Here is a 15,545-nt window from a genome sequence, read left to right as displayed (position 1 = left end):
AATATGGATTTATTTAAAGGACCGCTGTCACGAATGCTTTAGTGCTGTTGCATTACATGCAGAAGTTACCAGCAAAGTGTTTTGTTTTTTTCACTGTTCCACCTAAAACCTACTTTCTACTCTGAGGCAGGGGTCACACTTGTCGGCTTTTGTGCGCGTTTTCTGCACAGAAAAACTGTTTTCAACTGAGAACTCATGTTAATCAATGAGCTAGGTCACACTTGAATGCAGATTTCGCTCGCAGAAAAAAAACTGACATCTTGCGCAATTTGTCAGTTTTCTCTATAAATTACATTAGCTGCTGTAAGGCAGGGGACACACTTGTCTTTCAGTTTTCTGAAAAGTGTAGAAACTGAAAGACAAGTGTGACCCCTGCCTCAATCTGTCCCTGCGTTCGCGTCTGGGACATGGGACGCACTGACGCAGTGGAGGGGTGCATAATCTGTATTACTTCAGAGGTACAGTGCCTCTCTTCCCCCTGCCTGCATTGACCGTTGCTAACGAACAGTGTGACAGCCGCTCAGGGACATAGCGGGAGCGCCTGTCAGGGTGACGTCACTGCTGTTGTACAGGAAGCCTGTGGAGAGGTTTTGTCCAGGCACTGCCGGGGGCACCTATTGAGTCTCTGTGACTCATGCATGTGCTGTGTGTGCTGCTCTGTTTGCAGACAGCTAGAGTATTGTAACATAACAATATGTTATGCATGCAGGGAAACGTTACGTATTCCCTTGTAGTAGAAACAGGCCCTTAGGGAAGCCATACATTACTCAATTTTGTAAGACGATCGACTTTCAGAGGATTGGCCACAACATGGCCACCCAATCAATCTTTTAATCAATATTCAGCTGAAGATCTATCAAAAATTCTGGAAAATTTGTCACGAGTACAGGTGCTCGCTGTGATGCCGGACACCGTAGGAAGCCAGGAGTTGCGCCAGCGGACTGGTGAGCTTTCAACACTGTGCAGGCAGGGAACAGATCCTCCTCTGATCAGATTTTATCAGAGAGGAATCTGCCTAATGGTCAATCTGGTGGCAGCTGCATCTCCTCCCCATACTATAGGCAGTAGTAACGCTGCTGAGCCCTGTATGTACATCTGAGCTGAGGATAGCTGCCCACTAGCCGTTACATGCAGCAGTTTCCTACAGTAACTGCACTGCCAAACACTAACTGACACCGGTGTGGTTACCAATACTGCTATTCAACTGCATTACCAATAGCTAAAGGGGGCTGTGCCACATCATACAAAAGTTCTGTTTATTGTTGGGTTCTGATGTAATAACACACACTAGTAAACTGTATACAATGTGCACATAAGAACACACACAAAGAGTAATATAAATGTGACACTTACTGGGGTGATAATGGCAGCTTGCAGCAGACACAGGCAGCCCCTCCAACAGAGAGGGGACACAGGCAGAGCTGCTGCAAAGTCTGGAGGAACAGCTGATTCACAAAGTGGGTCTCTACACCATGTGAGGGTCCCCCAAACACACAGCTCATTCCTCTTCCCACTCAGCATTCACACACCTGGCTGCAGGGGGGCTTCTCACATGGCTGGGGGGATACACATTAGTGTTGTCCGGATCATGAACGATTCGGATCTTTGATCCGAATCTTTTTTATGAGTCGATCATCCGAATCATCAAAATGAACGATTCGGATCGCAAAAGGGGCGGGGCCAGGAGCGACACGCCCCCTCTCAGCGGGCAGCGGGGTCCTGGAAGCAGGGATCGCTCTGTTGGATGGGAGCCAGCCTTGCAGGGAGACAGGTAGATGAGAGAGAGGGGACATGGGTGCCACTGCCAGATATGTGTAGAGCCCACATACTGGCTGAAATGTGCTGCCCATTATAGGCTGTCTGTTCCGTAGTGGTGCACAGTGAACACATTGGAAGCTTTTGGCTCAGCACAGCTCAGTAACTTGCAGACAGTGTGATTGAAAGGCAATATAATCCTCCTGCACTGGGCACTAAACAGCTGCACTTATCTTCTGGGAATGCTTTCTTTCACTGTGCGACCTTTTCTTTCAAAGTGTACAGATGAGCATATAGGTGAAATATATGTAAAGCATATGACTTCAGCATGTGGGGATTGTGTTCAAACATTTCTGCTCTCTGCTCGTCCCTCCTCCCTTCTCTGTCCACTCCCTGCCCTCTGTCCATCTTCTCCCCTTCTCTGTGTGTCCACCCCCCTCCCCTTCTCCTGTCCACAGACCTGTCCTGCTGTTCATTTCACCCCCGAATGCTTCCGGTAGTAAAATGATCCGAGATTCGGATCAAAGATCCGGATCTCTTCAATGATCCGATTCGAATCATCCGGATCATTGAAAAGATCCGAACTTCCCATCTCTAATACACATTGTCCAGAGCAAGAGCAAGCTGGGGGTGTGGCCTCCTCTCTATGGCTGGGAATGCTGGGCTTCATCAAAATGGCCGCCACTGCTGAATTGTTCAGCTCGTGCTCTAGTGCTGGATCTTGCCTGTAGCAGCATTATGGGTATTTCTCTAGCGATCCTAGAGACGTTGTAATGTCTGATTGCGCTGCCCGGAAGCTCCCTTGTACAATGAGTAGCACGCATGCTCAGTGTGAAGTTAATTATGCTGTTGGTGGCAAAATACTAAATATCTCCGCTTTCTTACATCCTACACTCCTCAAATTTTCGGGGTAGGGAGGAGACCCCTCGAACGACCTCTATGCCGAATTGCAGCCCCTGAGCCCCGCTGGTTAAGGAGATAGATTACAGAAACCTATATCGGTAACCAGCGGGGCTAGGGGGATGGAATTTGGCATAGGGGTAGATCGGGGGGTCTCCTGCCTACCCTGAAAATGTAAAGAGTGTAGGATGTAAGGAAGCTGAGATATTTAGTATTTTACCATCAGCAGCATAATTAAAGGGGAACTGAAGAGAGGTATATGGAGGCTGCCATGTTTATTTCCTTTTAAGCAATACCAGTTGCCTGGCAGCCCTGCTGATCCTCTGCCTCTAATACTATTAGCCATAGCCCCTGCACAAGCATGCAGCAGATCAGGTGTTTCAGACTTTAAAGTCAGGTATGACAAGACTAGCTGCATGCTTGTTTCTGGTGTTTTTCAGATACTACTGCAGAGAAATAGACCAGCAGGGCTGCCAGGCAACTGGTATCGATTAAAAGGAAATCAATATGGCAGCCTCCGTATACCTCTTACTACAGTTCCCCTTTAAATAGGAACTGTGGCCGCACAGTCTCCTACTGCGCATGCGGGGCAGCGCAAATGAACAGGCAGCGTAATCAGACACAACAACGTCACTTAACCACGTGACCACCGTCCGTTCGCTACAGCGCCCACAGTCTCTCTGAGCATGCGCAGTATTTCTGTCCCTTAGTTTTGCTTCAACTGAATCCTGGCTCCGCCCATGTCACTGTTTCATCCGCCCATTTAAAGCAATTTCGCATTATCTCTCAAGACAAGCAAGCTTTATCTCCCTGTTCGAGTTTATTAAAATACATAGACAATATCTGTATTTGAGTGAAATTATTTGCACATTTCCCTGTCTGCAGCAATTTAGTTTTAGAGAGCGCTCTGAGCACCTCAAATTATTATTTTGTTTAAAGCAGAACTGAAATAATAATAATAAAAAAAAGTGTTTCACTTACCTGGGGCTTCTGCCTTCCAGCCTTCCTGTCCCGCCTGGTCCTGCACAATCTTTTGATATTTCTCTACTAAAAATGTGTTTGATTAACTCTAAACTTTATTCCCAACCTTTAAATTGATATATTACTAATTGTAAAATGTTACTATGAAGGAAAATGAACCAGGATAGAAAGGACCAGTGTGGTTTGAATTATAAAACATTTGTTTCTTATGAAATCTTTATGGTATGCGTGACTAGAGGCGTGGTGAGGGCATGGCCAGGGGTGTGGCAGGGGCATGGCTTAAGTGTCCCTTTTTCTCATCTCAAAAATTTGGGAGGTATGCTTTTGGTACTGACATACTGGTAACTGCTCCGGTGCGCCTCCAAGCCACGCATATCTTTCAAGTGTCCTGCGCTAATAGTGCAGGATGCTACTGCGGAGAAAGATTCGCCTGGCTCTGGGCGCTCAGGCTCAGTTGCCGAGTCCACCGAACCAAAAGTAGCTGGCAGCAGGAGAACAGAGGATCGCAGAGGACCGGCACGGGACAGGAAGATTGCAAGGGGCTGGCAGAAGCCCCAGCGAAGTGAAACACTTAGTTTTTTTTATTATTATTATTTCCGTTCCACTTTAAGGGAGGTTTGTAATACAGCGGGTGGGGAGAGAGGCGATACTTACCTACAGGGGCTGCTCCAACAGCCTCTCGTCAGTATAGTAGTCACCATCTGCTCCGCACAGTGCCGCATTTTTCCCTGAGTCGTGGTTTTGCGTTCGGCCGCTGCATTGCTTGCTGAGATCTTTGTACTCGTATCCACAGACTACATCTCCCAGCATGCATTGCAGAAGGCATGCACACACTTCTATCAATCCTAGGAAAATGAAAATGTGGCACTGTGTGGAGGAGATAGCAAACACTGTATGGACGAGAAGCCACAGCCCCCATAGGCAGAGCCAGTTCTAGCTACAGTGGGGCTCTGGGGCAAAAGTAACTTTGGGGGTCCCCCTGACGCCCTCCTTCAAACCAAATCGGCCCCAAGGCCACTGAGCCTGCTGCTAGGTCCTATCCAATCCCTCCCCGTCACACAATATTATTAGGTGTCCATCATGTATCCCCTATAAAAGCATCTTTGGGGTTTCCATTATTCACCTCCTTCTTTTCCTATACAAAGTAAACACACAGCATTCCCACTGGCATTGTTCACCATAGCTGGAGGGGAGGAGGGGCACCTTTGGGGGCCTTACAGGCTCTGGGGCAATTGTCCCCTGCGCCTCTATGGAAGTGTCGGCCGTGCCTGTAGGTAAGTAATGCTACTCCCCCCAACAGCACACTATTACAAACATCCATTGCTCCATATATAAAATAATAATTTAAGTTGGGTCAGTTATAGATTGCTGATGAGCTATTTACATGGAAGGAGCCAGAGGTGAAGGCTATGAGGGCAGTGGTGGCGGGCGGTACAAAAAGTGAGGGTGGCATTAAAAGAAACACAGACTGAGGCATGCACAGTTCAGACTGTTAATCGGGGTGAGGAATAAATACACTGTACTTGAGCGTTTCGGCACAGGGAAGAGTGCACATGCACAGCAGCAAAAAGTTATGTGCAGCAGAGAATTACACTGCACTGGAAGGAGACACCGGATCTCTGCTGGCCAGAGGAGGAGAGGTTTTTCTCCAGTGCAGGCAGCAGACGCTGGGGATCGCTGCTGGTATGACGTGCTGGCACAAGGGCAGGGTGCAGCTTGTGGTGGAGGCTTAAGATACCAGGATCCCTAGGCTGTACTAGGAGCGTAACAATAAACCCTGCAAGGGATGCAGCCGCAGTGGGGCCCAGAAGCTGCAAGGAGCCTGTCCTGGGAGACTGACAACTAAGGGCATGGAGAGAAAAAGCTTTCTGCTCTCTGCACAATTGTTCTAATGACTGCATCTGCTCAGCTACTGATAATGAATCATGCAAAGTTTTTGCAGACAAAGATTTGTAGACAGTCTCTATTCAGTGTGCAGCAGGCTCTTCTGTACAGCACCCTGCCCCCAGCCTCTCCACTCCCCTCCCAAAGTGTTCTGTACTGTAGTGATGCTGGAGAAATCTGCAGAGCCAGTACTGCTCCATCAGAGGTGGACAGAGTGAGTGTAATAAGCCGACTAACCAGCTGAATAAAATTGTTTCTCAGTTCACCTGTGCAGAAAGCGGGGATGAGGGGGGACATTCAAAGTTTCACAGGGGGGCCCAGTGATTTCTAGTTATGCCCCTACTAGGCAGGTTAATTACCCAGAAATCTGCTGCTGATCTCTGTATGAGGAAGAGGGAGACCCACTAGACCCCCAGGGAGAGCAATGGAAGGGGGACGCCCCAGGAAGCACAATGGAAGGCGAAAGGGAACCACCAGAGAGAGCAAAAGGAATGGCATGGGGTACTCCCACGGTGGTGTAATGGATAGCACTCTTGCCTTGCAGCGCTGGGTCCCACCTTCGAATCCCAGCCAAGGCACTGTTTGTAATAAATATTTGTTAGTTGCTATGGGCAACAACACTACACCTTTGTCCGGCACCAATCACAGAAAGTGTGATAACTTGACACTCATCACAGCAACAGCACAGGAGATAGAACTGCTTAGTCGTCTTCTTCAAATGTTAAGGTGTTTATTCAGAAAACAGATATACAGAGGTGATCAGCAATCTTCGTTACAGGTTACCTCAGCAAAGCAATCGGCCTGTAGAATCTTATGCATTCCATGCAGACTTTGTCTATCCCTAGAAGACTAGACCAGGCGTGATCTTATATAACCTATGATAAGTTGCACTTAGCATATATAAAGCATATAGATAATGTAAGTTACAAGAAGGAAAGTAGAAAGGGGGAAGTCAGCAGTAAAGTCATAAGTGGCCCTCTAGAGCCCATGTCGGCTATTCTTATACTAGCCTCGAAACGTTAAATGTGACATCATCCAGCAGGGATGGTCCATAACCCATCGCACGCAATTGGCTGATAATAGCATGTGATGGATGACCCTATCTGCGCCTGCTCAGATGGGGAAAGCCAAATATGGCGCTTCCTCTCTTATTACCCAGAAATTAGGCAATGTGTACCTAAACTATTGTTTAATGTACTTGTGAGCATGTTTTCATAACATTGGCTGATGTTTATGTTATTGGCAGCCAGCTGGTCTGGCTTTTGCACTGGCTATCTCTGATATAGCCTTGGGAATCCCAATACAATGTTCTACTGAAACTCAGAACTGTCTTTATTTTGCTGTCAGAGAAATTCTCCTTAAAGATACCCTCTGCCGAGCAAGGCCTTTTACTAAACCTAGTTAGGTAAAGTAACTGAGGCCTACGAATTCAAGCATGACATACTTAAATTCTAACACTGGCCCTAGACTACAATGGACATATTATATAACAAACCACTCAGGGATCAATTATGATCATAGTTCAATGATTACAATGGACATATGACTATGATAGGGTTTAGCTTGTGAGCGGTGGGGTCACTTAGAGCGCTGCAGAAGATGTTGGGGCGCTAGTCTACTATAGGGAACCCGGCAGGAAACCTCATAGGGAAATTCCAGTAATGTGATTGGGTGGACGGCACTCTCTTGAACTGCCAGGTTTCCAATAGGTTGTGGTAAACTACGCTGACACTATTTGGCCAAGGGTACTGTGATTGGAGAACTGTTCCCAATGAGGTTTCCTACAGGGTCACTTAAAGTAGACTGCCGCCGATGTCAGTGATATATAAATAATAATAACATCCAGGCAGATCAATAAAAGGGTAAAGGATGGGGGACTACAAGACCACCAGGGAAAGCTATCCTCCCCCTACACCATACTATGCCTGCTACCCTCCCCTGCACTGCACTGTGCCACCTGCCCTCCACCTGATGTGCCTGCTACCCTCCCCTACACTGTACTGTGCCACCTGCCCTCCACCTGATGTGCCTGCTACCCACTGTGCCTGCTACCCTACCCTTCCTACACTGTACTGTGCCACCTGCTCTCCACCTGATGTGCCTGCTACCCTCCCCTGCACTGTACTGTGCCACCTGCCCTCCACCTGATGTGCCTGCTACCCTCCCCTGCACTGTACTGTGCCACCTGCCCTCCACCTGATGTGCCTGCTACCCTCTCCTACACTGTACTGTGCAACCTGCCCTCAACCTGATGTGCCTGCTACCCTCCCCTGCACTGTACTGTGCCACCTGCCCTCCACCTGATGTGCCTGCTACCCTCCCCTGCACTGTACTGTGCCACCTGCCCTCCACCTGATGTGCCTGCTACCCTCCCTACACGGTACTGTGCCACCTGCCCTCCACCTGATGTGCCTGCTACCCTCCCCTGCACTGCGCCACCTGCCCTCCACCTGATGTGCCTGCTACCCTCCCCTGCACTGTGCCACCTGCCCACTACCTGATGTGCCTGCTACCCTCCCCTACACTGTACTGTGCCACCTGCCCTCCACCTGATGTGCCTGCTACCCTCCCCTACACTGCGCCACCTGCCCTCCACCTGATGTGCCTGCTACCCTCCCCTGCACTGTACTGTGCCACCTGCCCTCCACCTGATGTGCCTGCTAACCTCCCCTGCACTGTACTGTGCCACCTGCCCTCCACCTGATGTGCCTGCTACCCTCCCTACACTGTACTGTGCCACCTGCCCTCCATCTGATGTGCCTGCTACCCTCCCCTGCACTGCGCCACCTGCCCTCCACCTGATGTGCCTGCTACCCTCCCCTACACTGTACTGTGCCACCTGCCCTCCACCTGATGTGCCTGCTACCCTCCCCTACACTGTACTGTGCCACCTGACCTCCACCTGATGGGCCTGCTAACCTCCCTACACTGTACTGTGGCACCTGCCCTCCACCTAATGTGCCTGCTAACCTCCCTACACTGTACTGTGCCACCTGACCTCCACCTAATGTGCCTGCTAACCTCCCTACACTGTACTGTGCCACCTACCCTCCACCTGATGTGCCTGCTACCCTTCCCTATACTGTACTGTGCCACCTGCCCTCCACCTGATGTGCCTGCTACCCTCCCCTACACTGTACTGTGCCACCTGACCTCCACCTGATGGGCCTGCTAACCTCCCTACACTGTACTGTGGCACCTGCCCTCCACCTGATGTGCCTGCTACCCTCCCCTGCACTGCGCCACCTGCCCTCCACCTGATGTGCCTGCTACCCTTCCCTATACTGTACTGTGCCACCTGACCTCCACCTGATGGGCCTGCTACCCTCCCCTACACTGTACTGTGCCACCTGACCTCCACCTGATGGGCCTGCTACCCTCCCCTACACTGTACTGTGCCACCTGCCCTCCACCTGATGTGCCTGCTACCCACTGTGCCTGCTACCCTACCCTTCCTACACTGTACTGTGCCACCTGCTCTCCACCTGATGTGCCTGCTACCCTCCCCTGCACTGTACTGTGCCACCTGCCCTCCACCTGATGTGCCTGCTACCCTCCCCTGCACTGTACTGTGCCACCTGCCCTCCACCTGATGTGCCTGCTACCCTCTCCTACACTGTACTGTGCAACCTGCCCTCAACCTGATGTGCCTGCTACCCTCCCCTGCACTGTACTGTGCCACCTGCCCTCCACCTGATGTGCCTGCTACCCTCCCCTGCACTGTACTGTGCCACCTGCCCTCCACCTGATGTGCCTGCTACCCTCCCTACACGGTACTGTGCCACCTGCCCTCCACCTGATGTGCCTGCTACCCTCCCCTGCACTGCGCCACCTGCCCTCCACCTGATGTGCCTGCTACCCTCCCCTGCACTGTGCCACCTGCCCACTACCTGATGTGCCTGCTACCCTCCCCTACACTGTACTGTGCCACCTGCCCTCCACCTGATGTGCCTGCTACCCTCCCCTACACTGCGCCACCTGCCCTCCACCTGATGTGCCTGCTACCCTCCCCTGCACTGTACTGTGCCACCTGCCCTCCACCTGATGTGCCTGCTAACCTCCCCTGCACTGTACTGTGCCACCTGCCCTCCACCTGATGTGCCTGCTACCCTCCCTACACTGTACTGTGCCACCTGCCCTCCATCTGATGTGCCTGCTACCCTCCCCTGCACTGCGCCACCTGCCCTCCACCTGATGTGCCTGCTACCCTCCCCTACACTGTACTGTGCCACCTGCCCTCCACCTGATGTGCCTGCTACCCTCCCCTACACTGTACTGTGCCACCTGACCTCCACCTGATGGGCCTGCTAACCTCCCTACACTGTACTGTGGCACCTGCCCTCCACCTAATGTGCCTGCTAACCTCCCTACACTGTACTGTGCCACCTGACCTCCACCTAATGTGCCTGCTAACCTCCCTACACTGTACTGTGCCACCTACCCTCCACCTGATGTGCCTGCTACCCTTCCCTATACTGTACTGTGCCACCTGCCCTCCACCTGATGTGCCTGCTACCCTCCCCTACACTGTACTGTGCCACCTGACCTCCACCTGATGGGCCTGCTAACCTCCCTACACTGTACTGTGGCACCTGCCCTCCACCTGATGTGCCTGCTACCCTCCCCTGCACTGCGCCACCTGCCCTCCACCTGATGTGCCTGCTACCCTTCCCTATACTGTACTGTGCCACCTGACCTCCACCTGATGGGCCTGCTACCCTCCCCTACACTGTACTGTGCCACCTGACCTCCACCTGATGGGCCTGCTAACCTCCCTACACTGTACTGTGGCACCTGCCCTCCACCTAATGTGCCTGCTAACCTCCCTACACTGTACTGTGCCACCTACCCTCCACCTGATGTGCCTGCTACCCTTCCCTATACTGTACTGTGCCACCTGCCCTCCACCTGATGGGCCTGCTAACCTCCCTACACTGTACTGTGCCACCTGCCCTCCACCTGATGTGCCTGCTACCCTCCCCTACACTGTACTGTGCCACCTGCCCCACCTAATGTGCCTGCTACCCTCCCCTACACTGTACTGTGCCACCTGACCTCCACCTGATGGGCCTGCTAACCTCCCCTACACTCTACTGTGCCACCTGCCCTCCACCTGATGTGCCTGCTACCCTCCCTACACTGTACTGTGCCACCTGCCCTCCACCTGATGTGCCTGCTGCTCTCCCCTGCACTGCGCCACCTGCCCTCCACCTGATGTGCCTGCTACCCTCCCCTGCACTGCGCCACCTGCCCACTACCTGATGTGCCTGCTACCCTCCCCTACACTGTACTGTGCCACCTGCCCCACCTGATGTGCCTGCTACCCTCCCCTACACTGTACTGTGCTACCTGACCTCCACCTGATGGGCCTGCTAACCTCCCTACACTGTACTGTGCCACCTGCCCTCCACCTGATGTGCCTGCTACCCTTCCCTATACTGTACTGTGCCACCTGCCCTCCACCTGATGTGCCTGCTACCCTCCCCTGCAGTGTACTGTGCCACCCGCCCTCCACCTGATGTGCTTGCTACCCTCCCCTGCACTGTGCCACCTGCCCTCCACCTGATGTGCCTGCTACCCTCCCCTGCACTGCGCCACCTGCCCACTACCTGATGTGCCTGCTACCCTCCCCTACACTGTACTGTGCCACCTGCCCTCCACCTGATGGGCCTGCTAACCTCTCTACACTGTACTGTGCCACCTGCCCTCCTCCTGATGTGCCTGCTACCCTCCCTTCACTGTACTGCGCCACCTGCCCTCCACCTGATGGGCCTGCTAACCTCTCTACACTGTACTGTGCCACCTGCCCTCCACCTGATGTGCCTGCTACCCTCCCCTACACTGTACTGTGCCACCTGCCCTCCACCTGATGTGCCTGCTACCCTCCCCTACACTGTACTGTGCCACCTGCCCTCCACCTGATGTGCCTGCTACTCTCCCCTGCACTGTACTGTGCCACCTACCCTCCACCTGATGTGCCTGCTACCCTCCCCTACACTGTACTGTGCCACCTGACCTCCACCTGATGGGCCTGCTACCCTCCCTACACTGTACTGTGCCACCTGCCCTCCACCTGATGTGCCTGCTACCCTCCCTACACTGTACTGTGCCACCTGCCCTCCACCTGATGGGCCTGCTACCCTCCCTACACTGTACTGTGCCACCTGCCCTCCACCTGATGTGCCTGCTACTCTCCCCTGCACTGTACTGTGCCACCTACCCTCCACCTGATGTGCCTGCTACCCTCCCCTGCACTGCGCCACCTGCCCTTCACCTGATGTTCCTGCTACCCTCCCCTACACTGTACTGTGCCACCTGACCTCCACCTGATGGGCCTGCTAACCTCCCTACACTGTACTGTGCCACCTGCCCTCCACCTGATGTGCCTGCTACCCTCCCCTACACTGTACTGTGCCACCTGCCCTCCACCTGATGTGCCTGCTACCCTCCCCTACACTCTACTGTGCCACCTGCCCTCCACCTGATGTGCCTGCTACCCTCCCTACACGGTACTGTGCCACCTGCCCTCCACCTGATGTGCCTGCTACCCTCCCCTGCACTGCGCCACCTGCCCTCCACCTGATGTGCCTGCTACCCTCCCCTGCACTGTGCCACCTGCCCACTACCTGATGTGCCTGCTACCCTCCCCTACACTGTACTGTGCCACCTGCCCTCCACCTGATGTGCCTGCTACCCTCCCCTACACTGCGCCACCTGCCCTCCACCTGATGTGCCTGCTACCCTCCCCTGCACTGTACTGTGCCACCTGCCCTCCACCTGATGTGCCTGCTAACCTCCCCTGCACTGTACTGTGCCACCTGCCCTCCACCTGATGTGCCTGCTACCCTCCCTACACTGTACTGTGCCACCTGCCCTCCATCTGATGTGCCTGCTACCCTCCCCTGCACTGCGCCACCTGCCCTCCACCTGATGTGCCTGCTACCCTCCCCTACACTGTACTGTGCCACCTGCCCTCCACCTGATGTGCCTGCTACCCTCCCCTACACTGTACTGTGCCACCTGACCTCCACCTGATGGGCCTGCTAACCTCCCTACACTGTACTGTGGCACCTGCCCTCCACCTAATGTGCCTGCTAACCTCCCTACACTGTACTGTGCCACCTGACCTCCACCTAATGTGCCTGCTAACCTCCCTACACTGTACTGTGCCACCTACCCTCCACCTGATGTGCCTGCTACCCTTCCCTATACTGTACTGTGCCACCTGCCCTCCACCTGATGTGCCTGCTACCCTCCCCTACACTGTACTGTGCCACCTGACCTCCACCTGATGGGCCTGCTAACCTCCCTACACTGTACTGTGGCACCTGCCCTCCACCTGATGTGCCTGCTACCCTCCCCTGCACTGCGCCACCTGCCCTCCACCTGATGTGCCTGCTACCCTTCCCTATACTGTACTGTGCCACCTGACCTCCACCTGATGGGCCTGCTACCCTCCCCTACACTGTACTGTGCCACCTGACCTCCACCTGATGGGCCTGCTAACCTCCCTACACTGTACTGTGGCACCTGCCCTCCACCTAATGTGCCTGCTAACCTCCCTACACTGTACTGTGCCACCTACCCTCCACCTGATGTGCCTGCTACCCTTCCCTATACTGTACTGTGCCACCTGCCCTCCACCTGATGGGCCTGCTAACCTCCCTACACTGTACTGTGCCACCTGCCCTCCACCTGATGTGCCTGCTACCCTCCCCTACACTGTACTGTGCCACCTGCCCCACCTGATGTGCCTGCTACCCTCCCCTACACTGTACTGTGCCACCTGACCTCCACCTGATGGGCCTGCTAACCTCCCCTACACTCTACTGTGCCACCTGCCCTCCACCTGATGTGCCTGCTACCCTCCCTACACTGTACTGTGCCACCTGCCCTCCACCTGATGTGCCTGCTGCTCTCCCCTGCACTGCGCCACCTGCCCTCCACCTGATGTGCCTGCTACCCTCCCCTGCACTGCGCCACCTGCCCACTACCTGATGTGCCTGCTACCCTCCCCTACACTGTACTGTGCCACCTGCCCCACCTGATGTGCCTGCTACCCTCCCCTACACTGTACTGTGCTACCTGACCTCCACCTGATGGGCCTGCTAACCTCCCTACACTGTACTGTGCCACCTGCCCTCCACCTGATGTGCCTGCTACCCTTCCCTATACTGTACTGTGCCACCTGCCCTCCACCTGATGTGCCTGCTACCCTCCCCTGCAGTGTACTGTGCCACCCGCCCTCCACCTGATGTGCTTGCTACCCTCCCCTGCACTGTGCCACCTGCCCTCCACCTGATGTGCCTGCTACCCTCCCCTGCACTGCGCCACCTGCCCACTACCTGATGTGCCTGCTACCCTCCCCTACACTGTACTGTGCCACCTGCCCTCCACCTGATGGGCCTGCTAACCTCTCTACACTGTACTGTGCCACCTGCCCTCCTCCTGATGTGCCTGCTACCCTCCCTTCACTGTACTGCGCCACCTGCCCTCCACCTGATGGGCCTGCTAACCTCTCTACACTGTACTGTGCCACCTGCCCTCCACCTGATGTGCCTGCTACCCTCCCCTACACTGTACTGTGCCACCTGCCCTCCACCTGATGTGCCTGCTACCCTCCCCTACACTGTACTGTGCCACCTGCCCTCCACCTGATGTGCCTGCTACTCTCCCCTGCACTGTACTGTGCCACCTACCCTCCACCTGATGTGCCTGCTACCCTCCCCTACACTGTACTGTGCCACCTGACCTCCACCTGATGGGCCTGCTACCCTCCCTACACTGTACTGTGCCACCTGCCCTCCACCTGATGTGCCTGCTACCCTCCCTACACTGTACTGTGCCACCTGCCCTCCACCTGATGGGCCTGCTACCCTCCCTACACTGTACTGTGCCACCTGCCCTCCACCTGATGTGCCTGCTACTCTCCCCTGCACTGTACTGTGCCACCTACCCTCCACCTGATGTGCCTGCTACCCTCCCCTGCACTGCGCCACCTGCCCTTCACCTGATGTTCCTGCTACCCTCCCCTACACTGTACTGTGCCACCTGACCTCCACCTGATGGGCCTGCTAACCTCCCTACACTGTACTGTGCCACCTGCCCTCCACCTGATGTGCCTGCTACCCTCCCCTACACTGTACTGTGCCACCTGCCCTCCACCTGATGTGCCTGCTACCCTCCCCTACACTCTACTGTGCCACCTGCCCTCCACCTGATGTGCCTGCTACCCTCCCTACACTGTACTGTGCCACCTGCCCTCCACCTGATGTGCCTGCTAACCTCCCTACACTGTACTGTGCCACCTGCCCTCCACCTGATGTTCCTGCTACCCTCCCTACACTGTACTGTGCCACCTGCCCTCCACCTGATGTGCCTGCTACTCTCCCCTGCACTGCGCCACCTGCCCTCCACCTGATGTGCCTGCTACCCTCCCCTGCACTGCGCCACCTGCCCACTACCTGATGTGCCTGCTACCCTCCCCTACACTGTACTGTGCCACCTGCCCCACCTGATGTGCCTGCTACCCTCCCCTACACTGTACTGTGCCACCTGACCTCCACCTGATGGGCCTGCTAACCTCCCTACACTGTACTGTGCCACCTGCCCTCCACCTGATGTGCCTGCTACCCTTCCCTATACTGTACTGTGCCACCTGCCCTCCACCTGATGTGCCTGCTACCCTCCCCTGCAGTGTACTGTGCCACCCGCCCTCCACCTGATGTGCTTGCTACCCTCCCCTGCACTGTGCCACCTGCCCTCCACCTGATGTGCCTGCTACCCTCCCCTGCACTGCGCCACCTGCCCACTACCTGATGTGCCTGCTACCCTCCCCTACACTGTACTGTGCCACCTGCCCTCCACCTGATGGGCCTGCTAACCTCTCTACACTGTACTGTGCCACCTGCCCTCCTCCTGATGTGCCTGCTACCCTCCCTTCACTGTACTGCGCCACCTGCCCTCCACCTGATGGGCCTGCTAACCTCTCTACACTGTACTGTGCCACCTGCCCTCCACCTGAT

The 15,545-nt window shown here is 54.6% G+C and overlaps 1 protein-coding gene across 4 annotated transcripts in view; it reads right to left on the bottom strand.

The window, feature by feature from the left end:
• The window catches only part of LOC137524134 (zinc finger protein 585A-like), a 122,888-nt gene extending 121,324 nt beyond the window's left edge, over positions 1-1,564 (bottom strand). For 2 of the 4 annotated variants that reach the window (XM_068243688.1, XM_068243685.1), the window contains exon 1: positions 1,354-1,564. The gene's annotated coding sequence lies outside the window, so the exon portion shown is untranslated. The remainder of the gene's footprint in view (positions 1-1,353) is intronic. The other 2 variants (XM_068243686.1, XM_068243687.1) reach the window with 1 other exon arrangement.
• Positions 1,565-15,545: the final 13,981 nt, after the last annotated feature.

Source organism: Hyperolius riggenbachi, chromosome 7, assembly GCF_040937935.1.
Source record: "Hyperolius riggenbachi isolate aHypRig1 chromosome 7, aHypRig1.pri, whole genome shotgun sequence".
Lineage (NCBI taxonomy): Eukaryota > Metazoa > Chordata > Amphibia > Anura > Hyperoliidae > Hyperolius > Hyperolius riggenbachi.
The sequence above is the reverse complement of the archived record's forward strand: the minus strand, read 5'-3'. Positions and strand labels throughout refer to the sequence as shown.